Source organism: Falco punctatus (assembly GCF_963210335.1).
Source record: "Falco punctatus genome assembly, chromosome: Z".
NCBI classification, from domain to species: domain Eukaryota; kingdom Metazoa; phylum Chordata; class Aves; order Falconiformes; family Falconidae; genus Falco; species Falco punctatus.
The window spans coordinates 30,593,664-30,620,996 of record NC_137586.1 but is presented as its reverse complement, the minus strand read 5'-3'; the positions used below and the strand labels follow the sequence as shown (position 1 = coordinate 30,620,996).

At 44.2% G+C, this 27,333-nt stretch overlaps 1 long non-coding RNA gene across 1 annotated transcript; it reads left to right on the top strand.

The window, feature by feature from the left end:
• The first annotated feature begins 8 nt into the window (after positions 1 to 8).
• LOC308056641 lies at positions 9 to 19,332 on the top strand. Its single transcript, XR_013924897.1, has 2 exons — positions 9 to 4,148; positions 7,114 to 19,332. It is a non-coding gene; the product is annotated as an uncharacterized lncRNA (long non-coding RNA).
• The last annotated feature ends 8,001 nt before the right edge of the window (positions 19,333 to 27,333 follow it).

Genomic DNA, 27,333 nt, shown 5'->3' with positions numbered 1-27,333 from the left:
AATTTTCTTAAAAATAAAAGTACATTCTGCATTACAAATAAAAATTTGGTATCAGGAATGAAGTCTGTTACAGCACTGACTTGCTAGTCTCAAATTTTGTGTGAAGGTCAACAGCAGGATCTTGAAATAGAGCTTATACTGTGACACCATCCCAAGAACAAGCCAATGAATCAGGTGTATTAAGTTTCTTTGGAAAAGGCTGTATGTTAAAAATAAGCATTTAATGATTTCTTACTTTGTGGTAAATGAATGTGTGCATAATTTGGGACTGATAATCCTTTCTACTGGCTTGTCATGTTACCTTTAGAGGAAGGTAAGGAGAAAATTCTGACATATATGCAGAGGTGTTTGTTCAGTAAAAGGACTTCCAGTGGTGGGCTGGTCACTTAAGTTTTAAATCCAGTGCCACTATAATCACAAGTTGCAAAATTCAACTTGGACAGAACAAGGCAGAAAAATGCAGAACATGGGATTTCTGAGTGCATGTCCTGAGAGAAAAACTGAATATGCTCAACTAAAAGAATCAGTTAAGTTCTGAAGATCTGTATGACAGTATCATTGGTAAAATTATTCTAACTAGGCAATTTATTAATTAATTAATTATTAAATAATTAATAATTTCCGTAATATCTACTGAATGGAGTAAACAGTCATTTTTTAATTATTATTTAGAATTGGGTTGCCTAGGTTTTTTCTAGTTTGAAAAATGAAACATTAAATATCCAGTAGGGGCAATTTTTTGGCAAGGAGGTTTGCAGTTCATTGTTTAAAGTGTTTTTCCAATTACTATTAACTGTCACTTTGCTGTAAGTGTGGTGCTGGAAGTTTGTTATTACAGTTTTTCTGGATTCTGGAAGAGAAGGACCTGAACACGAAACAGAGGAAGTTGAGGCAAACCAATACATTCCTGTGAATCAAACAACCACAGGGTCAGCATCGACTTGGGAGTGCACGGTCTGCATGTATGATCCAAAACATAGGAGGGCTAGTCCATGGCAGCTTGACTGACTACACTGAACCCTTTTTTCCCCCCGTATCTGCTACAGGACAGACCATGTTATTCTTTCAGTACACGTAGAAAGTAAGATAAACATTCTGGGTGGGAGTTAGTCAGCAAAGAAAGATAAGCAATGGTATTTTCTCTGATGGGACATAAAAAACTCTGGAGCCAGAGGAAAATTGCAAGTCCCTACAAATGCTTGCCTTAATTTACAGCTATAAACAGAGAAGGTAATGTAAGGATGGTATCATTACAAGTGAACTCAAGTTGGAATACATGGTCCTAATTTTCTTAGGCAAATCACACCTGTATCATGAGGGCAGTCATCATGGTATAGACTTAACAGTGCTAGAAGACTTTGTGAAGAGATCTTTTCAGACTTGCTCATTATAACCCTGCAGAAATTTCTCTATGAACTAGTTAGAAAAAGCACAGTCTTCTTCAACTTTGCCATGTCCTCACTTACATATAAAAAGGCCTTAACAAATGACATGGCGTGACTTTTCTTGTCTTTGAAGTTTAATATTTTCTGCTGGTAGAGTGAGGACATGCTCTGGCAGGCCCAATGTAGCAAATCTGAAATCTGTAAGTATATCAGGGTCACTTATTTTTCTTGTGTAGCTGTTGTGTGTAATTAAATATAAAAAATTTGTTTGAAGATACCTTCTGGGTAATACCAATAGTGCTGGAATTACGAAAAGTCTTTAGCTGGGTTGTCTGCATACTAAATTATCAGTAAATGTTTTATGGGTTTTGCAGGTCTGCTGCAGACTGACAAGTCTATTTCAGAGTTGTGGCTGTGTACAGCTATCAGTATGGTGCCTGTAAGTTGGCCACCCTTCTGTTTCTCTAGTCTGTGGGTTCAGCTGGCCTTCTGCCATTGCATATATCAAGATCTTAACTCCTTTTTCACATTTGCCCCTTTCATACATCCAATAGGCTGTAGCAAAGCAATGTGATCCTTGATGAAGTGTCAGTAAAAACTGACAGGGGATTTGCCAAGGAAGAGAAAAGTAAAGAAATAAAAAGCTTAAACAAGAAGATTAGAAGACAGAAAAATATTTTCCTTTGGCTTGCTCACTGCAGGCGTGCTGGTACCAATTTTTCCTTTGTTGTTTTCTTGGTGAGAGGACAATCTCACTGAATGTATGCACACAATAAAATCAACTATTTGGCATTGTTACAATTCATTATTAAAAGATGTATATTAATTAACTTAGTATCTATTTTGTTTTATTTTATTTTGTCTGTCCTGTTTTATTTTCTTAGACTTTGTGTGTGCTTAGGAACCAGTCCCATACGTCTGATTTCCAGTTTTATCATAGAACTAATCTCATTGTTGTCAGTGGGATTACTGGAATTGTACTAGAGAAAATTCTGTGTAAGTACATTAGCCCCCACCCTTTTTAATATAGTTGAAACGTAAGCATGCACAACAAAAGACTACAATAACAACAGGAAGTTCTTAAACAGTTGGCTTTTTCTGTGCTGATTTATTTCTTATTATTTACATAGCATAATTTTTTGTATAATTTATTTTGCTGAAATTGTAAGATAATAAATATAATCATAATTGTAACTAATAAAATAATTCTAATGCTTTTATGCAAGAGTAAGATTTGTATTACTGTTTTTCTTAGAAGCTGTCATTTTAAAATAAGGTGACTTCTTCTAACCGCTTACATTACTCCCTATCATTTAATAGATTCCTTATTGCTGAGTGGGACTCTAAAAATGCAGTTCCTTGGAATTTTAAGTAGTTGGAAAATAGGGACTCAACTGCAAATAGTTCAAAATGGCTTAGGTTTTGCGCTCTCAGCAGTTAGATTGGCTTGTTTTCTGTTATGCTATGCCTGCCTTTGAGTTGCTCATCTTCAGCACTTTGAAAACTAGGCTTCAGTATTTTCAACTGAACACTCCACTTCTTGCTTTGAAAATACTGGTCTGACCATTGTGCCTTGGCTCTTTCCTGAGAGCAGTAGGGATGATCATGAATGCTGTATTTTCCTCATTTTTTCCTACCATGCATATCCGTTGTGCTTTCATTTGTTGCTTTTATTAGCATGTGTGGTAGGTTTTTCAGCATACTTTGCTTTGTGCACTTGGATCTGCTGGCTAAGCGTGATGGTTTTGTCTGTCTTTTTTCGTGGCCAGTGAAAGTGTCCTTATACCGTCAAGCACTTGTTTCACCTCACTGCGTCGCAACAGCTTACACAAGCAATCACAATAATAATGCTGTTCTAAGAAATAACTGCAGAGGCATCCTACTTTAAAAACAGTAAGAAAGAAGTATATTCTTCTGAATGTCTTTGAGACAAGGCAGTCCCACTCTTGATTTTGCCATGGAAGTCTCTGACTTCAGCAAGCTGGATTGTGCTCTACTAGTATTCTGACCTCTTTAAGTGCCTGATTGAGGGATTTATGTTTCAAAGGACTAGAAAGTCTTTAGCGCCTACAGTGTAAAATTCTTTATTCAGTGAGACTCAGGAAGGATCTCTGATGTTCTTCTGTACTATAAACCATGTCTAAATGTATTTAAGGTGATATTGGGCAGGTTGCATTTGGTAAGGTAGAAACCTTACAGAGAAACTGAATTAGGTAGGAGTTTATTCTCACAGAATGATGTTTCCTTGGCTGTTGTTATTTATTTTTGATCCAAGTTCTTTTGGAGAAAGAGAGAATCTGATTGTGAATTAACTGTGGGATCAGTTACAAAGTACTTGTAAACAGCATCTGATTTTGGTTGAAAAGTTGATATCCTCTGTATGTGCTCCAGACTTGAAAGAAGACAAATGAGAGGAATACTTTTGTAAGTAATGAGTCAGTCATGCTGCTGTTGCCAGATATATAAACTGTCAACATTCTCACAAGACCTTGGCAATCAGGCTGACATTAACTGCAAAGCCATTCCTGTAATCTGTATATATTTCAATTGTGCTTATTGCACAATCTTCTATATAACATTTATAAGAAACATATATCCGTATTTTCCATGTATGGGAATGTTGTCAGATTTCAGAAATAGATCTCTTTGTATAAGTACATAGTGCACACCTAAGTAAAAACTATGCTTTTTGTCTCATTCAGGTCTTCCTTCCTCCACACAGTGAGAAAATACCAGGTTCAGGCTATGCTGGTTGTTTTCCAAGTAAGTGCAAGTTAGCCTGTGCTGCCTTAAACTACATTTTGCCCTGAAGCTCTTTTCAGAGATAGTGATCCTGAAGGTGTGCTCAGGGAGTGTGATCCATGTGCTCAGGGTGGAGGCTGTGAGCAGGTAGGCAGTCCTTGCTCTTCAGATTTCCATGCAATTCTAGGAAATTCCCTTAAAGAAGGCTGATTTTGAGTGTGTGTGCAAGCAGCATCAGTAAGAACAGCCTTGCAAAAGCAGTCAAAAGGATTTTCGTTGCTGTTGTCAGCCTACTCACCAGCTCCCTCCCGTGGCTTACCTAAAACACATCTATACTTTTATATCATATGTCTCTTCGTTGAGATCCAAATAGACAAGAAAAAAGGTATTATGAGTTCTGGAGTACCTTTTCACTAACTGGTTCTATTTCTTTGCAAAAATATCAAGGACTTTTATTCATTGCTTAGAGAAATCAACAGATGCTTTCAAAACAAGCGTGAAAGAGCTATAATGAAAGGCAGGTAGTGATTAACAGAGTTGTCTTTATCCAATGTGTATTCTGTTTTCTCTTGGGCTTTGAATACAGAACCATACTGACAGACGTTAAAGCGACTGGACTGTGTTATTTGGTAGCGATGGTGGGAAGGGAAAGAGCAGGGAACGATCATTAAAGAAGCTTTTGACAGTTTTCTTCATGCTTTCTATTAATATAAATGAACTACAATCTCTGTTGTTTTCTGAACACATCAAATGCTTGTTGTGGAGAAAAGGAACTGTTTACTTGACATTGATATTAGCAGTATTCTAAATTGCTTTGCTTATACTGAAAAAAAGTAATAATTATTATTTTTTTTACCCATCATGGGATCGTAGAATTGTTTAGGTTGAAAAATACCTTTAAGATCATGGAGTTCAACCGTTAACCTAGCACTGCCAAATCCATCACTAAACCATGTCCCTAAGTGCCACATCTACACATCTTTTAAATACCTCCAGGGATGGTGACTCAACCACCCCCAACCCCCCACCCCTCCATCCCCAGGCAGCCTCTTCCAATGCTTGACAACACTGTCAGTGAAGAAACTTTTCCTAATATCCCATCTAAACCTCTCCTGGCACAACCTGAGGCCATTTACTCTTCTCCTCTTACTTGTTACTTGGGAAAAGAGACCCACTCCTACCTGCCTACAACCTCCTTTCAGGCAGTTGTAGACAGCAGTAAGGTCTCCCCTGAGCCTCCTCCTCTCCAGACTAAACAGCCCCAGTTCCCACAGACACTCCTCGCAAGCCTTGTGCTCCAGACCCTTCCCCAGCCCCTTGCCCTTCCCTGGACACGCTGCAGCCCCTCTACGTCCCTCCTGCCGTGAGGGGCCCAAACCTGAACACAGGGTTCGAGGTGCAGCCTCACCAGTGCCCAGTGCAGGGGGACAGTCCCTTCCCTTGCCCTGCTGGCCACACTGCTTCTGACACCAGCCAGGGTGCTGCTGGCCTCCTTGGCCACCTGGGCACCCTGCTGGCTCATGCCCAGCCGGCTGCCGACCAGCACCCCCAGGCCCTTTCCCACCAGGCCCTATCCAGCCGCTCTGCCCCAGCCTGTAGCGCTGTGTGGGGCTGGTGTGACCCAGCTGCAGGACCCGGCACGGAGCCTTCTTGAACCCCAACAACAAACATAATTCTGTGAAAATAAACTCCTACCTAATTCAGTTGCTCTGTAAGGTTCCTACCTTGCCAAATGCAACCTGCCCAGTATCACCTTAAATACATTTAGACATGGATTATAGTACAGAGGAACAGCAGAGATCCTTAGCTTTGGCCCATCAGTCCAGCCTGTCCAGATCCCTCTGCCGAGCCTTCCTACCATCAAGCAGATCAACACTCTCCCTGTAACTTGGTGGCATCTGCAAACTTACTGAGGGTGCATGCAATCCCCTCATCCAGATCATTGATAGAGATTTAGGCAGGACTGGCCCCAGCACTGAGCCCTGGGGAACACCACTTGTGACCAGCCACCAGCTGGATGTGACTCCATCCACCACCACTCTTTGGGTCCATCCATCCATCCAGTTTTTAACCCAGCAAACAGTGATAGCAAAGTGTAACTTCATAAAGGAAAACAATGAGTGATTTTAAAATTTATAAAATAAAGACACACAAAAGACAGTAAATTGCTTGATAACACCACAGCATACTGCTAGGCAGATGCAACAGAAAGCATCAAAACAACTCTCAATTAACTGTGAGCAGATTATAATGTAACATTTTTATGAATGCTGTGACCTCGTAAGGAAAGGACTTCACAGAAGTGTGTCCATTTTTGTGCTATGGAAACAAAGCTGTAATTTTAGGCAGTGTTTAGCTTGTAATTAGGATGCAGTCAGAAATCCATGAACCTAAATCCTCTTGTAGGACATCATTAAACAGCTGGTTATCACAGAGTGGATGCCTCACAAACAAAATGTAGTGCAACAAGCTTAACCAGGGATGAATTCAGACTCTGAGTAGATAAGGTAAGGGAATAACGATTAATTGGAAGACCATTGTGTTGCAATATAGGGATTTCAAGGGTGGACCTGGGATAAAGTATCTGTTTCTATTGATACTGAAGTGTTTGAGTGGGCTAATGAAGGAAGTGTGTGTATGTATGTATGCTTATCACTAACAACAAAAAAAATCACAATTTCTACAGATTCAGTTACTACAACAGAGCAGTTTATATACATGTATCTTCAAATACAGTAAATATTGTACTTCCAAAATTTTCAATTATAGCTACATGATCCAACCCGATCAGAGTTTTATTAGAGTTGCATTATCAAGCTTCAAAAGCCAGTAGCTTCCAGGATTAGTTTCCACTGGACTTTGATTCCTTTCTAGTTTTTAATTGCAATGATGTGGTATTTTCCTACAGAACATCAGAGCAGTGATTTCACAGAAATAAACAGACCCCAAAAGGCACAGATAATAATATGATGATCTCTCTTCACAGCATTTCCAGTCAAATATTCAGACCTGCATTACAAGCACTGGCCTGCTCCAAACCAACAGCCACCTTTTGTTTTTTTGGAATTTGTATTGACGGTTCATAGAAAGCAAAAGACATATCATGGAAGCAGTGGTAAGCATTAAGAAAGGCTTTAATTTTATCAGCTGTATTTATTTCCTGTTCTTTTTATTGGCCATCTTCTACCTGGTATGAAAGAGAGCATTACATGTCTCCTAGGGCAGAAGAGGAAGCTGTTGAGACTGGCTGGAATGGGGAAGGTTACTTTCCTTACTGGAATACCAGTTTACTTGCTGTGCCTACAGCTTGACTAAGCTCTTCAGCAGCAGATGTGAGAAGCTCTTGCCTCACTGTGTGTCATCAAGACTGGGAAACAGGCTGACAGTTGTTCTGTGATATGCCTTCTCTTCTGATGCCGTTTTACCCATAACATACTACGTTTCTACTCCATTTAAGGGAGAGTTTAAAGTTCCCCATGGATGTGTTGCCAGCATTTTTTAACTTCAGCAAAGCAACACATTCTCTAGTCCTATTCTTAGAAATAACAGAACACTTCTGACAAAATTTTGTCATTAAAATTAAGAAGAATTATCAGTTCTTGACAGACAGCTGGTATATACAGTTTCAGCTTGCGTGATTAAATTTAAATAGCACTAGAAAAGCTGAAAGCCAGGTCATCAGAATGGGAAAAGGCATGCTAATTTAGCAAGTGTACCAGTCCACAGCATATAGTTTTGGCCACTATTGTGTCTCTTCATGTCTTTACAGCATTTAAAAAATGTATCTTATGGAACAAGCTTGTGGGAAGAATGAACTTATTAGCTTAGTTGTAAAGTGTTTTAAGTGCAAGGAGTAGCAGGTGAGAGCTGTGCTTCTTAAAAGACCCGATGGTTTGACAGAAAATAATACTGGGCCAAAGCTGCTTAAAGAAAGCTGGAGACAGATGTGTTGTACTTTACTAAGACATTTTCTGAAGGTTAAAGGATGCATATCCTTTTTTACCGTTGGCACTGCAGCAGCCTCTGCTCAGTTCTCTACACCAATTACTCTTAATCTTGCAAGAAAACACTGTACCAGGGAGTGGTGTGCATGGCTGACTTTGGCTCAGGCCAACATAAATTAATGTTGCTTTTGCAGCTATAGGGGCATTTATTTGAGGTAAACTTTTCTTATATTTATAGACACCGATCCAAACTTCATGCATGGGAAAGCAGGAGAAAAGGTCAGTACTTGCTAAACTTGTTTCTAAGCCACAGAAAAGGTGTGTAGCGTGGAAGCAAAGAGAAGTCTACAGCATCCTTTCTGCATCCTTCAGCTGTCTTTGTGTGAATCTCCTAAGGTCAAGGCAGAACTGTGGTTCTTTTACTTGTAGGAGAACAGTGGATACTGTCTCAAGGATGTTTGGCTCTTACCTGCCATCTGTAATGGCTTAGAGTGGGCTGACAGGCTTTATTCTGCATTTGAGCATTTAGAAGGAGGTGTCGTCTTGCAACATGCTGCTTTGTCTGAAGGCTGTGATTTATGTGATGAGGGAGGTACTAGTGCCCTAGCTGCATTTCCTGATCCTCTTAACCCAGCTGAATAATAACTTACAGAGTGGGAAGGGTTTTCGATCTTTTATTTGTAAATATGAACACTTCAGGAAGATGCTGAAGAGGAAATGGCAGGAAGGGAAAATAATGCACAGCCAAGTCAGCTTACCTTTACTGTGGAAAACCAGACCTGAGTCTATACTCTTTGTCTGCCACCTAGTGCATTACATCTCACACCTTCTGTACCAAATCAGCTAAATGAGGGCTACTGAGTGCGGCTCTAAATTTTAAATGTCTCTGTGCTCCAGCTGAAGTAAAAAAAGAAGCAAAGGATAGCAGTGCTCAGTTCAGTAGTGACAAATACATTCTCCTGCTTGTGCTGTCTCAGGTGTTCTGAGAGCAAATTGAATGTGTAGACTGAGGGCCAGTACTTTCAGCATGGAAACCACAAGTCCTGGAAAGGAGTTTTTCTGCTTATGGCTCCTCTCTTCCAAGGATATATTTATCTTCATTTTTACTGCTTCTTTAATGTGTCACGCAGAAAGTATTTTTAGCTGACTTGACAGGGAAACAAATTCAGAAATCCTATACAGATTCTTCGAAGTTTCCATCAAATAAAATTCCATCATGGTGAATGTAAGACCAGCACGAGCACTTTAAAGTCTAATTCATTATTTTAAGTTACCTATATGGGAAGAAAATATTCTGCAGCTATTTAGTCCTTCATTTAAATGTAAATTATTTCAGAAGTTACAAATTCCAGATCAAAACAATGATAAATTTTCCAGATAATAATAAACTTACCCTTCTCCAATACAGAAGATCATGCAAAGGTGCTTAAATTAGGAAGTTTAAACCACTGAGATGTGTATGCTTAGTGGCAGCAATACAACCTGTGCTTAGATCCCGTTCTAAACATCAGCATGCACTTGCTTGCTGTGGGGCCAGACTTAAGACCTCTCCAGTTACACCCAGTTTGAGGGGAGAAAACCTTTGCTGTTAACACAGCTGGCCAAACGATTCAGTGCGCCAGGTCTCTGTAGCTCTGCTCAGTGCAGAGGAGAGGCAGCAAGGAGGGAAGGTGTTTATTTTCACCTTGTTCCAGGACCATGTTGCTGGGTCTTTGTTTTGAATGTGTGAAGGACTGACAAAGTGTGCCATAACTAGCCTGTAAATTTCTCCAAAGGCATAAAGGTCCCAGATCCAAAATTTTTGGACCTGGAAGAATATTGGCAGTTAGCTGGCAGCTAGGTAAGAACAGACAGAACTGTGAACTATTCTTCCAGCTGCAGGTGGTGATAAACCACGGCATTCTGGAGGTCTATACCCAGACCGAGCTCTGTCTCACCGAAATCTGGTGTTGGTTCAGACTGCAGGTTAAACGCGGTGTCAGTGCCACCAAGAGCCGCTCCCCTAGGCGACCCGCCCCGCAGCCGTCTCCCCGCGCGCAGCAGCCCGGCCGGCGCGCACAGGGACCCTGCGGCGCGGGGACCCCGGCGGCGCGCAGCCCCCTGCGGTCGCAGCTCTCGCGAGAGCGGCTGACGAGACGTGGGCGGCTGCCGGAGGCCGGGGCAGAGAAGTGCGCGCAAGGCAGCAGCCGGGCAGCGGTCAGTGCCCACCTGCGCAGGTGATGGGCGCTCATTCCACCTGGGCCTCAAGGCAGAATGGCGGGCACTGTTCAGAGAGCCAAGGCTGCAGCTCCGGCTGGGGGGCTGTGCGCCGCCGCCCTTCCCTCGGGAGCCGCAGAGGGCAGAGCCTGCAGCGGGCACCTGGAGCCGCCTCCTGGGGCAGGGACAGGCGACAGGTGTGCCCGGGGGGAGCCCTCCCGCAGCGGGCGGCTGAGCGGCAGGAGGCGGTGGGAGGGCAGCCTGAGGGCAGGGAGGCGGAGGCGGGGTGAGATGGCTGGTTCCCGGTGCAGCCTGCCGCGGGTCCACGGCGTAACAGCCGAAAACCCCTGCTGGCACACGCAGAGGGGGCGGAGGGGGGCCGGTGATACTGAAGAAGGGAAGCGTGCAACAGCAGGGACCTGCAGGAGGGAGAGATTCCCCCAGAGGCTGCGGTGCCCTGTCAGGGCCACCTCACCACTCTGCAGAGTGAGAGGGAAAGACCCGGCGGCCACCGCAGGAGACATGGCGGCGCCGCCTGAGGCACCCGGCCTGCTCCCCGTGTAACGGCCAGCGCAGCTAAGGAAAGGCGACGGTGACAGCAGAGGCGGCTCTCTCCTGGGAGGTGTGCCTCAGCTGACCTGGTGTGTTCTTTGGAGAGGTGTGCTGCTTAGTAGGGGCACATGTCAGAGAAGTCACCGAGAGGCCGCCGGGCCTCATGCAGTCCACTATTTAATCAGCCGCAATTGTTTCATGTGGGTGTACCAGTGATACAGCCAGGAGCAGCCAGAGGAATATCAGGAGGGGTTACTGAGCCCTGGGAGTGGTGGTAAGGGACTCTGAAGTACAGATAGTTTTTTCATCAGCCCTTCCATTCAAAGGGAGGGGGTTTGAAAGGACCAGTCAAATCTAGCGAATCAACAAATGGTTGCAGGGCAGGTGTCACAGACAGGTTCAGCTGCTTAGGTCATGGGTTGTGCTTTGAGAAACTTGGTCTGCTGGGGGCTGATGAGGTCCATCTGTCAGAGACAAAGAGTTCTTCAGTCATAGGCTTGCCAAGGTGGCAAAGGGGGCTTTAAACTAAAGTTGCAGGTGGAGGGGAACTTCAGTCCATCCCATTCCTACCATTTTGATGGCAGTGCCAGCAAGAGATGCCCAGATTCTGGAGAGGGATTGCAGGTCAGCAGGAGTGCACCTGAAGAGCAGCACGGAGGAATTCCAGCCACTCCAGCCAGCAAGTCAGCTTCATCGGGGCCTGACTTAAATGCCTCTATGCAAATGCCTGTAGCATAGAGAATAAACAAGAGGAGTTAGAGATGTGCACATGTCTGCAGGGCTGTGATCTTACTGGCATCACTGACATGTGGTGGGATGGCTCCCATGTGTGGAATGTTGGAATGGAAGGGTACAGGCTCTTCAGGAAAAACAGTCAGGGGAGATGAGGAGGGGGTGTCACCCTCTATGTCCAACAGACACATCAATCAATGTTAGGAACCCTGTGGTGCCTGACATGTTGGGGCAAAGGGGAGCTGACTTTTCATTGCACTGATTTTCTGTTTTCTGTGCTATAACTTAACAGAATACCTATTGCGGCTTTTGAAGCTCACGAAGCTTAGAGCCCACCATTCAGTAGAAATGGGCTGGAGGCCACTAAACAGGTATCAGATGACAACTGGACTGGTATTTGACCAAAATCAGGATAGAAGAGCTCATCTGTTTAATTAATTTAAAAGAGTTTCTGTGGAGCTTATCACTAGAACATATTTGGTTGTTCTCTTTCCTAGAGGATAAGGCTTATCTGGTCCTGCATTCATGTCTGTGAATGTGTTTGCATGTGTCTGTATGTCTGTTTGTTTTTCTCCTCTTGGAATGACTTTGGCACCTTGATGATCCCAGCTACATGCTAAGACAGTCTCAGTATACAAAATTCCTGCAAGAGTCATGATGCTGTGTGTCTGTGAGAGACAGATGTCATCATAGCCCTGCTGGGGAAACAATGTAAGACAGATCCATAAGAAGTGAGGCTTCATTAATTGTTCAGATCATTGAACTTCTTGGTTTTGGATATGTCAGTGGCATACTCTTCTTTGATTTACTCTTGTTAAGAGGAGTGTCCTTGGTATGTGGCATCACCGTAGTGGTTTACTTTCACCCTTGAAGGTGGTGACATTCTCCACTGTTGAAGAACTTCATATAATCCTAGAGTGGAGTTCATACTTTTCCTCCAAGCACTGTTTCCAAAATGACAGTCTTGCCTCAGGCATTTTCCTTGTCTTCAGCACTGGTTTTTTTTTGTGTGTGAGGTAACAATTATTTTGGCTGAAATGATGAACTATACTGTTCATCCATTCAAATCTCTTTTTCAGTGTAAATGTGTAGAACCCCAATTTGTGGTAATTTACATCTTCAAAAAGTATTTCAGTGAAGTAGAGTTCTTTGGGAAGCTCGCAAAAGTTGGTCTGCAGAGTTTTGCTTCATGCTATGTTGACTTTGTCCTACCTTGCAAAACATTTTGTTCCATAAACTTTGCTTTCAGGTAAGAAATGTTCATTGTAATTCATACGTTATTATCATTTAAATAAGGTTAATTCATTGACATTTCTAAACTGTATCACAGACATGGGAAAAAATGTGCTTGCACTTAAGGTCAGTTAGAAGTCTTTTTTCTGATAAGCTTATGGACAGAATTATTCCTGTTTTGTGTATATGAATGGGAATATCAGTGGGTTTTTTAGAGTGTTGACAATCAGATGTTATCACTTATATTTTAATTCTTTTTTCCCAAAAATTGAGTCTCTCTGCTTGGAAGGATTGGCTGCTGCTCAGAGGGCATGGTACCACCCATCACCGGTCTGTACAGCTGCTACTGCTAGAAGCAAAAGAAGGTAACCACTTTCTATTAACGATACAGAGTAGTATGGCAGAATTGGTGCCTAAATTTGTGCCTTGGAGCTAGGCTCCACCTCGGGAGTGAGTCTTCTAGTGGGGCTTGTGTGAGTTCAGATCCTCATATGTATCGTGCCCTCAATCATGGCCCAGAACCACAAACCAGCCCTCTTGATTTTTGCCCTTTTTGTCCAGGAAGTGCTGGCACAACAGGCTGGTCAGTGGCCTTGACCCTCAAAGTCCCATTTCAGGAAGATGGCAGCACAACACTCGTCTGTGAAGGGGTGAAATGCAGGGCAGAGAGGCAGGAGATAAATATTACAAGTTTCATGCAAGCTATTTAGGTGGGGATTTTCCCAAGTACAGGCTGGATAACGAGGTCCTTACATATGCAAAATGTAACTCTTTTGATGCAACATCAGAAGAATTGTGAATAGAAGGGAGGAAAACCTCCCTTTTTTTCTTAATCAGAGAGATAATGACAGCGTAACATCCCAATGCAATGACAGCAGAGGAGTGGTTTGCTATTAAGTGAGATTTTGCACCAGGTATGTGCAAACTGGGCTGTATGGCTCTGGCTTATGAAGTTACAAGGCAAGGTAATAAGACTGTATAAGGGAACAAAATATAAACAATGTGCTGTGTAGATGATACTGTAAGTGAGAATGTATCTGGAAAGAAAGTAATGCCAGTCAGTGGGAATCAAGTTAGCAGCCATTTTCTAGATTTAGTATCTAGTAAGATGAGTAAACACTGGATTTCAGATTTGTTGTAGGTAGTCTAAATGATTATTTTAATTTATTTATGTTCTTTCTAACAGTGATTACATACATGCTATGAATTAAACCCACAGTATTAAGAACATGTAGACATTGGCTGTAAATTATGAGCTTGTGTCTTTTTAATAACGGACAGCTCATAATAGAGCAGTGTTAAAATGTAAGAAAGTCACGAGCCATAGTTTTTAAAATGGTGATTGGATTTTTGGTATAGGAAATGAAAGCATTTTCCACTGATCAGAATAATTATGCTTCTTAATAGGGGACTGTTGCCACAGTGACTAGAATGCTCTGATGCCATTCCTAGTAGCTGGTCAACTAATCTGCACTCTCAGCCTCATATTCCAACAGGCTTTTTTTGTAACTGATTTGCGCTAAGAGTGGAGGATGTTATGTGTGCCTTTGGGGAAGGAAGAATGCCCTCAGCACACTGTCCTTGAACAAGACAGTTTAATTTCACAGTAAAGGGCTGGCAAAGATCTTTTCTATGATCACCTATAGTGTCTATCACTTCTGCTCTACAAGGAAGTCCTGCATGAAGATGACAGTCTTGCTGGGGAACTCCTCAAGGAAGAGGTGTTGAGAAACAGCCTGTCTCACCTTCTCTGAGGGATCTGCTGGGGCAGAAGCATTTTGAAGTTTCAGAACTTTAGAGTTCTCAGTGTCCAGAAGGGAAATTTACCAGATCAATTTATTAATATGGGACATACTCCCATTTTAATTTTCTTTGTGTGCGTACATCTGACCATCACATTCACAGTGTCTCAATCACATTCCAGTGACAGAAGTAAGTGCTTTTGGACCATGAACAAACCATCCATGCACAATGTAAAATGTCTGCACCTGGATACATCAGAGGGTCTCAGAACCACCCAAGTGGGCTCCAGTGCTCTATCAATGTAGCAAAGGCTCAACCCCCTGAAATGTACTGGTGTTGAAACAGCCTGGGAGCTCAGATGAGTATAATGCAAGCACCTAGACAGATGGTAAGTTTTCCTGATTTCTACTCTGTAGCTGTTTGACAATATCCCATTTTTACCCCGGTGTAACCCCTCAGCCAGCTGTGTCAACAGACAGTTTGAGGCTGTGTACACCAATTAAAAAAGGGCAGAGTTTCTGACTTTGGAACATGCAGCAAGAAAGCACAGCTATTTTGTGTGCAGGGAAAGGGTAAATGCTAAAAGGCAAAATACTTCCTTTTTCTGATCAAAAAAACCCAACCAACCAACCAAAAAAAAAAAATCAGCTGGGTGCATGGCCAAGCCCAAAGAGTGGTGGTGAATGGAGTTACATCCAGCTGGTGACTGGTTGTAAGTGGTGTTCCCCAGGGCTCAGTGCTGGGCCAGTCCTGTTTAATACCTTCATTGATGATCTGGACAAAGGGTTCGAGTGCACCCTCAGTAAGTTTGCAGATGCCACCAAGTTGGGCAGGAGTGTTGATCCTGTCTGGAGGACCGGAAAGCTCTGCAGAGGGATCTGGACATGCCGGACCGATGGGCCGAGGCCAGCTGGATGAGGTTCAAGAAGGCTCCGTGCCGGGTCCTGCAGCTGGGTCACACCAGCCCCACACAGCGCTACAGGCTGGGGCAGAGCGGCTGGAAAGGGCCTGGTGGGAAAGGGCCTGGGGGTGCTGGTCGGCAGCCGGCTGGGCATGAGCCAGCAGGGTGCCCAGGTGGCCAAGGAGGCCAGCAGCACCCTGGCTGGTGTCAGAAGCAGTGTGGCCAGCAGGGCAAGGGAAGGGACTGTCCCCCTGCACTGGGCACTGGTGAGGCTGCACCTCGAACCCTGTGTTCAGGTTTGGGCCCCTCACTGCAGGAGGGGGCTGCAGCGTGTCCAGGGAAGGGCAAGGGGTTGGGGAAGGGTCTGGAGAACAAGTCTTATTATGAGGAGTGTCTGTGGGAACTGGGGCTGTTTAGTCTGGAGAGGAGGAGGCTCAGGGGAGACCTTACTGCTGTCTACAACTGCCTGAAAGGAGGCTGTGAAGTGGGTGTCGGTCTCTTTTCTCAAGTAACAAGTAAGAGGAGAAGAGTAAATGGCCTCAGGTTGTGCCAGGAGAGGTTTAGATGGGATATTAGGAAAAGTTTCTTCACTGACAGTGTTGTCAAGCATTGGAAGAGGCTGCCTGGGGATGGAGGGGTGGGGGGTTGGGGGTGGTTGAGTCATCATCCCTGGAGGTATGTAAAAGATGTGTAGATGTGGCACTTAGGGACATGGTTTAGTGATGGATTTGGCAGTGCTAGGTTAACGGTTGGACTCTGTGATCTTAAAGGTATTTTTCAACCAAAATGATTGTATGATTCTATAATTTTTGCATTTTGTTTGTTTGCCTCCACCCTTTCCCCTGTCAGTGAATTTTTTCCAAACATTACAGTGAGCACTCCTGCCCATTCCAGTAATTCAACAGGCCCTGATGAAGGGAGAGGGAAATAACATCAGCAAATTGAAATAACCCAAGGATCTCTTTTTCACAAGAGATGCTATGAGGAGGAACACAGCCCAGCAGCAAGCTGGCAAGCAAGATTGCTCCTAGTACCTTTTGGTCAGGTGTTTTTTTCTTTCACCAGTGTCTCACCAGTAATATGGCAGCAGAGCTTTCCCATTGCAGTGCTTCCCCAGGCAGTCATGCAGGGCTCAGCAGATGGCCACACTGCAGTCATGTGGACAGTGTGTCAGGTGCTATTCCTGTGTGAGCAGAGATCGTGACACTTCAATGCGGTACCTCAACAGGAATACAGGGACGAATTAATGTTTAGTCACCGATGTATGTTACTGTACTTTCGCTGGTTCAACCAAATGATGTTGTCCTCAATTGCTATCGCTTCTTCCCTTGGCCTGTGAGCTTTGTGTGATGCTGCTGTTGAAATCAAACACTTTTTCCCATCAGAGTAAACAACAGCTCCACTATCTTCACATGATTCACCCATCTGGCATGTCGGTTTTGCCAAATAAACATTAAAATATCTTGTGCATCACAATTCCTATGAAAATCCTGAAAGCCAGCGCTGCAGACAATAAAGGTGGTATTACACTATGCAAAATTCAGTAAGTGGTTGTCTTTTTGTAGCTGTTTTTATATGTTTAAGTTATGGTAGCATGCTGAACAAGAAAAGGATAAAGATATAGCTTCAGTCATGGTAGGGCTGTGAAAGTAATTCCAAGTGCAGTGTCACTTTCCTCGCAGTGTTAAGCATCCAGGTCTCTATTCTTGACAGACGGTAGGTTCTCAGCCAGCATTTATGCAATGCCCTCTTGGTTGTAGCTACATGTTTCGAGGGAACACCCAAGCTTCCAAACTACTACTAGTGAGACTTTGGCAGCTAACCCATCATTCCTTTGTGATAGCTCATCTTTGAATCTGTTGTGAAGATTTTCAAGATTGGCACCTGTGGTTTAGGCATTGCTGATGCTGGCCTTAGGCAGAAAGGGGAATTGCATGACCTTCTGAGCTCCCTGTCAGCCCTGCAGTGTGGCACACCTCCAGGCTACATGCACTGCACTTGGAAGGCACAAGGATGTGAGGAATCCTGCTTAGATCTTCCTGGTTTCTTCTGCAGCCATCAAGAGGTATTATTTGAAAGCAAATTCTACTTGTGTATAGCTTTGGCATCACCTCCTGCTGTCACAGGATGCATTAGAAAGTAGCCTTCCATTTATAGTTTGGCAGCACAAAGAGCAAATTTGATGGTATTGCAGTTCTTTTTAGATGGCTGTGAATGAAGGGGGTTCATGCAAAGACACATTTGCAATACAGTTTTTTCTAGCCTGCCTCTCCTGCACTGGTGTGCAAACCAGGTGTGAAAATGGGAAGAGACATAATTGATGAAGAGAACTGGAAGGGCATTCCCATGCATGACTATCAGTTCTGGGAACAGAAGACAGCATGGTGGCTGATTATTTTTCCAAACTTTTGTACTAAAGCTATGCATGAGTCTGGAGACTTAGCAACTTTTTAACACTAAGTTGTTTCATGTGCTGTCCAGTGTGAAAGAAGACAATTAAACAGTGAGTCCACAAAATTCACTCAAAACTAAAATTTTTCTCCCTAGGGACCCACAATGCCAATTGTATATTGTTATTTTAAACATTGAGTAACTGCTGATATATGACAGTGACAACTGTCAGAATATCTATGAAGCTAATGAAAAAATAAGAGAGAGGTGATGCTGTCAAGGTTTGCTTATTTGTGGAAGTGGTTCATTGTGGATCATTGCACACAATGAATAGAAAAATGCACAACGTACTTACCATGCTGGGCCAGTTCCACACCCACATTCTTGGACATGTGGGGTTTAAAAGGAGGCTGCAGCCAGGGGTGAAGGGCTAGGCATTTTTGTGCTTTCAGTCACAATGTAGGTGTGGTGCTTTTTGTTGGTGTGGACACCCACAGTGAAGGGAAGCAGTCTATACAGGTGCTATAATCAGGGTGGGTATTTACTGACTTCTGAGTGCTTGAGATTTACATCTCAAACCCCTTTTGATATAGGGTTTGGTTTTGTTTTCTGTATTGTGCCATTCTGTTCAGTGGCTGAACTGGTCCCTAATGTCACATCGGTACTACAAAAAGACATGCTGGAACCATCTTAAGAAAGGAAACAGAACAGAATAGCCACACACTGCACTGTGCCACTGTTAACACTGCTCTTAGATATTTGTATCAATGCCATTGAAGTTACATCTTTATCACTGATTGTAGTACAAAACTTCCTGGAACACGTCAGTTTAATTCTTTATCTCTGTGCTAATTAGCGCAAAAGCAGGGCAATAGCAAAGCCCTAAGTCATGCGTTCTGTACCCAGAACTGTTTATCCACAATATTCATGCTGTTTCATGTTGCAACATAAAACCTTCCAAATTTCAACACTGTCATGCTTTCTCATGTATTACAAAAAAAATCTGTAAGATTTAACTCTGCATGTGACAAGTGTATGATAGGAAAAGACAGTCAGAGTGGGTGAGAAGTCTGACTCAATGCAAAATTACTTGCCACTATGGGAGGCTGCATACAAGCAGCCTGGCATCAGCTAAACACCTGGTTTCAAACTTTTCATCATTATTTTCCAGAAAGAGTTGCCCATGTTACCAGCCTGATTTTAGTTATTTCCTGTCTTTTGAAGGCTTGACTCAATGACCTAACATACTCTTTTTTTTTTTTTTTTGGTTTTTTTTTTTTTTTTGGTGTGTGTGTGCGTGTGTAGCTCTGTGTGTAATGTCATGCCAATACAAAACAAGGGTACCTGAAGGCTTGGAAAAGACAGTTCTTGTTTAGACAGAGTTGTTTCTTTGTAAAGGTTCATTGTATGACCGGTCTTTATTTAAGCAGAATGTCATAAAAACTTGATGCACCTAAGAAAAATGTGCTTTATCTCATGCTTATAATAAAACGCTGTACAGCCTCAAAGACTAGTGTGCTATCTCCTTTTAATTTCCTTGGAAAGTCCCCATTTTATAGTCTTTATCCAACCTGAAATAAGTTGGGTGTAATTTCTGGAATGAAAGGAGTGGGATGAAAGATCAGAGATGACCTAGGAACTCACTTGTGGACTGTAAATGCCTGTTTCTGGTGAGTCTGCCTGCGTTGCAGAGCTTATTGTGTCCCAGCAGCATGTGCCTGCCTTTCCTGCCCTGCTGTTGGAATGCAGAAGGAAAAGTTTGTTGTAAGACACTGAGATGTACTGCTACCAGTCGGGACCCTCAGAGTCTGGGGATTATTTGCACCTTGCCTAGGGCTCAGTCCTATTATTTTGTCCTTCAAGTGTGACTGCAAAGCCACTTGCCTAGTTGCAGAGTTTGTGACAAAACTGCAACTCAACCTGCACCAAACCTGTGTTGTGATGCCTCTGAAGGCAATGTAGCCCTTCTTACTCACTGCAATGAAGTTTAAGGTGACCTTTATGAACATGAACACCTTCCATGTTGTAAACAATAAATAATACGATAAAAAGAGGTGGAATGATCTTCAAAAATAAACTTATATCTTAAGCTTGCTCAAAACAGCAGGTTTTGAAACCAGTATTACTACATGCATAATAAACCACTGTGGCTGATGGGGTGTTGCCCAGATGGTGGTGCTGCTCCCTGCCTCAATACTCAGTTAAACCTGTAATGTGAAAACAGCCTCATTAGGAAAAATGGGTCACTGACGAGGAAACGTTTGCTGCAGGGATGACTAAGATATTTTTCAAGCACTTGCTTGCACTCTTAACCCAGAATAAGGGCATGAAAAGGTTGATCCAGTCTTGGCACTGGATCACCGGACCACTTGTCTCAGGTCATGGCCCTAGAAGGGACCACCATGCAGCCCAGCCCATGCTTCTGTTCAGACAGATTTACACAGTACTGCACTGCTGAACAGGGAAGGTGACAATCATATTCAATGTTTTTGTTTGTTCATTTTCCTTTCATCAGCTCCATTCCTTCATGCTGAAGCTTGCACCCTACGCCTCCATGCCTCTGCCGTCAGTGTGCAAATACTCACCAAAAGCACCTAAGCTCTTCAAAAAGAGGATAGTGAAGAGCCTTTCCTTTTTCAGGGTGCTGATCTTTCCTGAAAAAAAAGTAAGACCTGATGTTAGCAATGTTCAAAGGCAGAGCACAGGGAGATTTTATCTTACAAGCTGAAAAGCAGCAAATCTGGAGGAGCCAGTGTCTCCTGGTGGGGACCACTACCAATCTCCCCCTGCTCACCCTTATCCACTCCATGGAGAACCCCTGTCTTCCCGTTCACTCCAGACATGTGTTGTACTCACAGGTGGAGATACCTGTGCTGAGGCATCTCTGGACACAGAGCATGGCCACTGCCAGGCTGTAAGCAATGCGGAAGACCAACCCTGGGCAAAGAAACCAGAGGAGACCCTGAGGACCCTTCTTAAGGACGCCTATCAGGGTGTGTGCCAGGCCCCTGCAGTCAAGTGAGCGCTGGTCCCACACACTCCCTCCCTGTGGGGCAGGGCCAGAGTTATGGTCCGGAGAGGGCAGGTGGTGTCTATACCCTGGGAGCCAGGTTCAGAGGGCCAGGCAGCATCCTCTCACAGGCAGGGCACTGATGGCATGGCTGGGGAGGGAGCGTGGATGAATCTTTGGCCTCTTGGCCTCTACCGTACTGGGGCATCCTGAGGTTACTGCAGTAGACACGGACATGGTAGCCAGCTTTGTCATGGTCACATAGGCTAGGTGGCCCCAGGCAGGATGACGCTGGTTCTGCAGGAGCATCGGTCCCAGGTGAGCCAGGCGGGCTTGGTGCAAACGGGGGATGAAAGGCAGTGCTGAACTTATGCTCATTTTCTCAGGCTGAGTTCAGGCAGAGCTGAGCTTCTTCTGCACTTACACTTGGTTTCCCAAGCCTCATGTCTCTTGCTTTGCCCAGCTTCCCTGTCCTGTTCCCCCAGCCCTGCATTAGGGTGTGTGTGCCCTACAAACCTGCTCATGTCCCCAGGAGGAGTAAATGCACATACCTGTTCTCTAGGAGCTGTGTGGGCCCCACTGCACATCTGGCGGGGCTGCTGCTGGCTTCTCTCTTTCAGAGGGCTGTTGATGCCCCTTTTGCTCTTGGAAAAGCCTTTCTCCTTTCATCCTGAGGAGACACAAAGCTCTTATGCAGGCTTATGATGTCCTTTCCTTCTGCTGCAGGAGTGTCGTCTGCCCCAGGAGGCCACTCAGGGCAGAGCTCCAAAAGTATTACAGTGGGGCATGGGCATCTGCTATGAGCACACAGCCACTGTGTGCTCCTCCCAGCCTGGAAGTGGTGGCTCACAGTACCGTGTGGCTGGGCAAGGCCACCACTCCCATTTTCTCTGGCACAACAGTATGATGGCCCCTCATTGACTGGTGTCCTTGGCCTCCTGACAGGGCCTGCAGCTATGGGAGGAAAAAAGATGGGAGCCCTGTTTTGCACTGCCTCCATGCCACGTGAGACAAGGCCCTGGCCAGAAGATGGGCTTTGGGAAGCTAGCCAGGAGACATACCCACCATGGCGAGACAGGGCAGAAGAAGCAGCAGAGTAAGAGTGGCACAGCCACTTCTTACCCCAGCTCCCCCCATCCCTGGCCCCCACAGCACCAACCTGCCCCTGGGCAGGTGTCTCAGAGGCCTGGTGCTCTTTGGGGATAGGGCAGTGATAGCCCTTCTCCAAATTTGCCACCCCAATCCTTCTCCAACATCCCCCTGAGGTTCCTCTTCCACAGCTGAGACTCACCAGGACCCTGCAGCCACAGCAGCATGGGGCTGAAGGTGCTCAGCAGAACAAGGGCCGAGCTCTCCTGTGACTGAGTGTGTGAGGCCTCTGCTTCAGAGGGCTCTCAGTTCCCCTTGTGCTCTTGCAGGAGACTTTGTTCTCCTCATCTTGGGGAGAAACAAAGCTCTCCTCCAAGCTTATGTCCCATCTTTCTGCCACAGTAGTGTTGCATGCCCAGGCAGGCAACCAGATGTAATTCATGTCACTGAAAAAGTTATTTGACTAAGATTTCTAATGATCCCCGTAGTCACAGAGTCTCTTCCCATACCAAGCTGTCAAAAGGTTTGCTGAGAACATTGGGAATAGACAGAGAGATGACTAGGCTCCAAATGCTGACCTTTTCCTTAGTTTCCTGGTTTCTGGGCATGCTTAATGCCCCACAGCTATGCCCCATTTCCCCTCTCTTCTGTGCTGAGCACCAATGCCAGCCTCACTTCAGCTCAGCTATTCTTCCCAAGCCACCCGGGAATGTCTGGCCCTGTCTGTCTGTCGCTGTCTCTGCATCCCCCAACACACCTCGGAGCAAGGGGCTACTGGAGAACCCACTGCAGATCATCCCAGGAGCTGGGCTGTCCCTGCATGGGCTTACAACCTGGCACTCATTTCCAGGAGAGAGAAGGACCTTCTCCAACCTACCCTTACAGCTGCACAGGCTGTTTGTTCCTGCTGTCTCTGCCCATCTGTCTGTCTCGTGCATGTTCTGATCATGCCAGCTAAGTTGGGCAGACATACAGCCTCCCCTCACAGGCTTGCAGACCAGGCAAGCAGTTTTGGGCAAGCACAGAAGGAGAAGCACGGCTGGGAGACCACCGGTTCTGTAGTGACTTGGACATGGTCAGGAAGCCCATGGGTTACAGGAGCTTCTGCAGTAGCCTGTCCAAAACAGAAGGGACCTGTCTGAAAGAATCTTCCTGGCTGCGCTTCCTACATCTGTGTGTGTCCATGTTGACTCTGGGGCCAGTGTTATGTAAGATACAGACAACAGCTCAAATGTAAAGATGGTTGGAAGGCATGTGTGAGAGAATTTGATGGAGAGTGACCTTGCCTATACAAGTGGTTTTGCTGCTAGAAGAAACCAGACCAAACCAGCTGAAAGTGGCAAAGTTGCAACAAAATCATGCAACCTCAGCTAATAAATATGCATTTAGAGTGCTTGCACAGGGGGTTCACATGTAGAAATAGTAAAAAGTGAATGGTAACTCATGGTGGTATCATGGCCAAAGCCAATTGATTATGTAAATTGTAAAAACGAATATGTAAATATTCTGAAAACTGCATATGAAGAATCAAGAGTTGTAACATGGGGTCCTTGTCTCCCAGCTGAGAGGAACTTTTGTTGTAATAAAAAGAAGGTTTAGCTAGTGCATACTTCTGCTGTCTGTTTTTTTTTCCCAGTACCCATGCACGCCCTGGAAGAAAAGAAAAATGCAAGCAAATCCATTTTGGTAACAGTTTGGTGACCCAGGTGAGACTGTGCAGGTTCCCAACCTGGTGAGCATGGCTACTGCATATGACACAGCTGGTACTGGGTGAGTTCACCTGATTGTCCTTGCAGGATTCACATTAATCAGAGAGGTACTAAAACTAGGTGCAGAATAAGCTGGGGGTGTGTGTGTGTGGCGGTGTCAATAGGTAAGATAAAACAGGGTTAGTGGCTGGTGGAGATTCTGGAAAACTGGTGCGAAATTGTTTGTACTCCAGGATGCAGCAAAATTTGAGCCATAGTACTCTGTCAGGATGAGTGGCTAGCTGGGACTCGGGAGGGTACACCCTCTAAGCAGTGGCCCCTGGAAGGTTCATGTGGTATGAGTAAGTTGACCTTCCTGTGTCAACGCTTGCAGGACTGGAAACCTCAGCAAATGGACTACTGGTTTGTCTGGGATAACTGGGCTTTTAAATGATCAAGGGATGCTGGGATTCAGCTAAGATAAGGCAGATGCTAGCACAGCAAATGCTGGGATATTCGAGTCTAAACTCTGCCCCGGCTCCACTTCACTCTGCCCCTGTGCCTGCTCCTCCTGCTTCTCAGGTGCCTATGCTGTACTCACTGCTTCCACCTGAAAATCACACTCTGCTTTGAAAGCTCCCATGCTGGTGATGGCTAATCTGGCTGCAGGAATGCTTGTGGCAGAAGGACAGCAACCACCTGCTCCATAACATGCCTATGTCTATTGGCCATGGGCTCCAGGAGATTTGGCTCAATGGGCACAACAGATGCCCCAAGTATGAGACCTGGAAAAGGCTGACCAACTATTGTCTGCAATAATAGAGGGACATCACTTCTGTCGGAGGGATGTTTGAGTGCTGTACCAGCAAATATTTTGGTTGGAGACAAAGAGTGGATACTGGAAAAAGATGAAGAATAAGCAAATTGTGATGGAAACAGACAGACATGGCCAGAAGCAAAAACTAACTGGGATTATAACCATGCAAATGACCAAGCTGTATGTGAAACAGCTTGCCATTATCTGGTTCTCACAATAAAGGCTTCTGGACAAACTGGTGTTAACTGAGAAGGAGTTCAGGAAGTGAAGTAAAGAGCAGGTGAACACCCAAGCGACTTTGGAATCACTTGTGGCGAGCATGGTTGCAATATGAAGGAAAGAATGAGGATGATTGTAAGGACAAATTGGCAGTGAGTGTATTCATTCAACAGACAGCCCTAGACACTCCTCAATACTTTGTAAAGCATACTCTGGGATGGCAGGGGGGGATCTACAGAAGATAGCGTATCTGTCAGTGTATGTGTATGGCAGCAGGTCAAAAAAAGAGAAGAAAGAAAAGAAGAAAACAAGAAGTAAGTATGTTGATGGTATCATTTGGAAGTACTCTAGTAAGGGGAGAAAGAGGAATGAGTATGAGAGGACAGGACCGAGGAGGGGTGTGGTAACAGCAAATTCATTACAGTAAGTAACCAGGCCACTGGAAGAGAGATGTCCAGTTCAGCCACAGCCAACCAGAGGACTTGGAATCCTCCTGTTTGGAAACCAGCAAGCAGCAAAAATGCTGAGGAATTGGCAGAATTCCCTCAGTATGACTCTCAACAGTGACTGACGGTGGGAGAGCCTGTAACCCTTGCAGCATGCAAACCAGCGGGTAGGAGATTGTGTTCAAATCATGACAAAAGTCAGTAATCACACTTCAGAATTTTTGATAGACATGGGTGTGACCTGCTGTATGCTAAATCAGCATCTGGATGAATTAAGTCAAGAGAAATCACAAGTGCAGGGAATTGAGGTCCCCCTCATGACATTGGGGATAACAGTCTTTACTAGTAGAAGTAGGTCCATATTTATTATACCATCGGTTTCTGATAATGGAAAGCAGTGCAATTAATTTACTGTGAAGGGATTTACTGGAAAAATTACAGACAGAAGTTATCTTTAAAAACCAGGGAGTACTGCTGGAACTGCCAGAAGTAATTGGTCAGATAATCATGGCTGAGAAGTTCCAACCAATATACGAAGAACTGAAAGATGTCCCTAAGTGAGAATGAGCTACAGCTGGAATTGAGGCTGGACTATCAAAATCAGCTATGCCTGTAAAAGTGTTGGTAAAACATTATGATTGGCCATCAATACAACAATACCCCTTCCTTGAGAAGCTGAACAAGGGATTGAACCTGTGATTAATGACCTAATGGAAAATGGAATTTTAGTTAGATGCATATCCCCATGCAACACTCCGGTATTAGCTGTTAAAAGACCAAAGCTAAGGCCAGATGGAAAACCTGTGTACTGGTTTGTACGGGATCCAGGAACACTAAACAAAAGAGCAGATCTCCTGTGCCCTGTGGTACCGTATCCAATACAGGTACTCACCAAAATACCTTCTGAAGCAAATTGTTTTACAGTTTTAGATTTAACTGCTGCATTTTTTAGTATACCTCTTCACGAAGAATCACAGCTCCTTTTTGCCTTCACCTGGAAAGGACAACAATATACCTGAACAAGACTGCTGCAGGGATTCACTGGTTCTCCCACACTCTTTTCACTAATATAAAAGCAGGACTTACAGGCAATAATGCTGTTGAATGATGCTGTATTAATACAGTATGTAGATAATTTGTTAATTGCAAGCAAAGACTGTAATGTTTGTTTATGGGACACCAAGACGGTATTTGCCTTAGCAGAAAAGGGTCATGAAGTCTCCCTTACCAGGATGCAGCTGTGGCAATAACAAGTACATTAATAATTCAGCCTGGGGAAAGGATATCATCAGAATGAATACAGGCAATACAAAAGATACCTTTGCCTCAAATAAAGAGACAGATCAGAGCATTCTGAGGTGCAGGTGAATTTAATAGAAGAGGTTAGGTACCTGGGTTTGGGCAAAAAGCAAAACCCCTAACAACATAACCTAAAGATGAAGAGGCAGACCAAACTGTATGGACTCCGGAAACCCCAAAAGCTTGTAAAGATCTAAAGCAGTCATGGAAGCTGCCTCATTAGCCCTGCCAGATTACAAAAAATACTTTCTATTATATTTACATGAACAGAAAGGAGTAGCCAATGACATGGCACCCAGAAAACAGCCCAACATCTCCAAGCCATAGCATACTCAGCACAACTAGACCCTGTAATTCAAGTCAGGATTTCATGCACTCTGGCTGTTGCTGCAGCAGTTTTGTTGATTGAGAAAGCATGAAAAACTGTCCTGGAGCACCCAGTAACAACTAATGGCACCCCATGTAGCAAAGGCTATTAAATATAATATTAAATCAGAGGGATCACTTATTTACCTGTCAATGTCTGCACCATTATGAATTGATACTACTAACTGAAACAAATATTACCTTAGAACAGTGTGATGTGTTAACTGCCAGAAATACTACAGCCAGGACAGGGATCCCTTAATGACTGCCTAGAAATTGAATTAAGATTTTGGAATTGAAAGCAACACTGCTGCCAAATGTAAAGGAACAGTCCCTAGATAACCCGAACGTGGTGTTATTCTGCAATAGATCATTCTATATGGAAAGGGATGACAAGTTACAGAATATGCTGTTGCCATGTATTTTATGGTGCCAGAAGCAAGAGCTCTTCCAGGACACCTCACGGCAAAAGCTCCAGAATTAATAGCATTAACTCAAGCACTTGTTTTGGCAGAAAATCAAACACTGATATCTATGTAGAGCTCCAAATAGGCTCTAGGAGTGGTGTTTGCAACAGGAC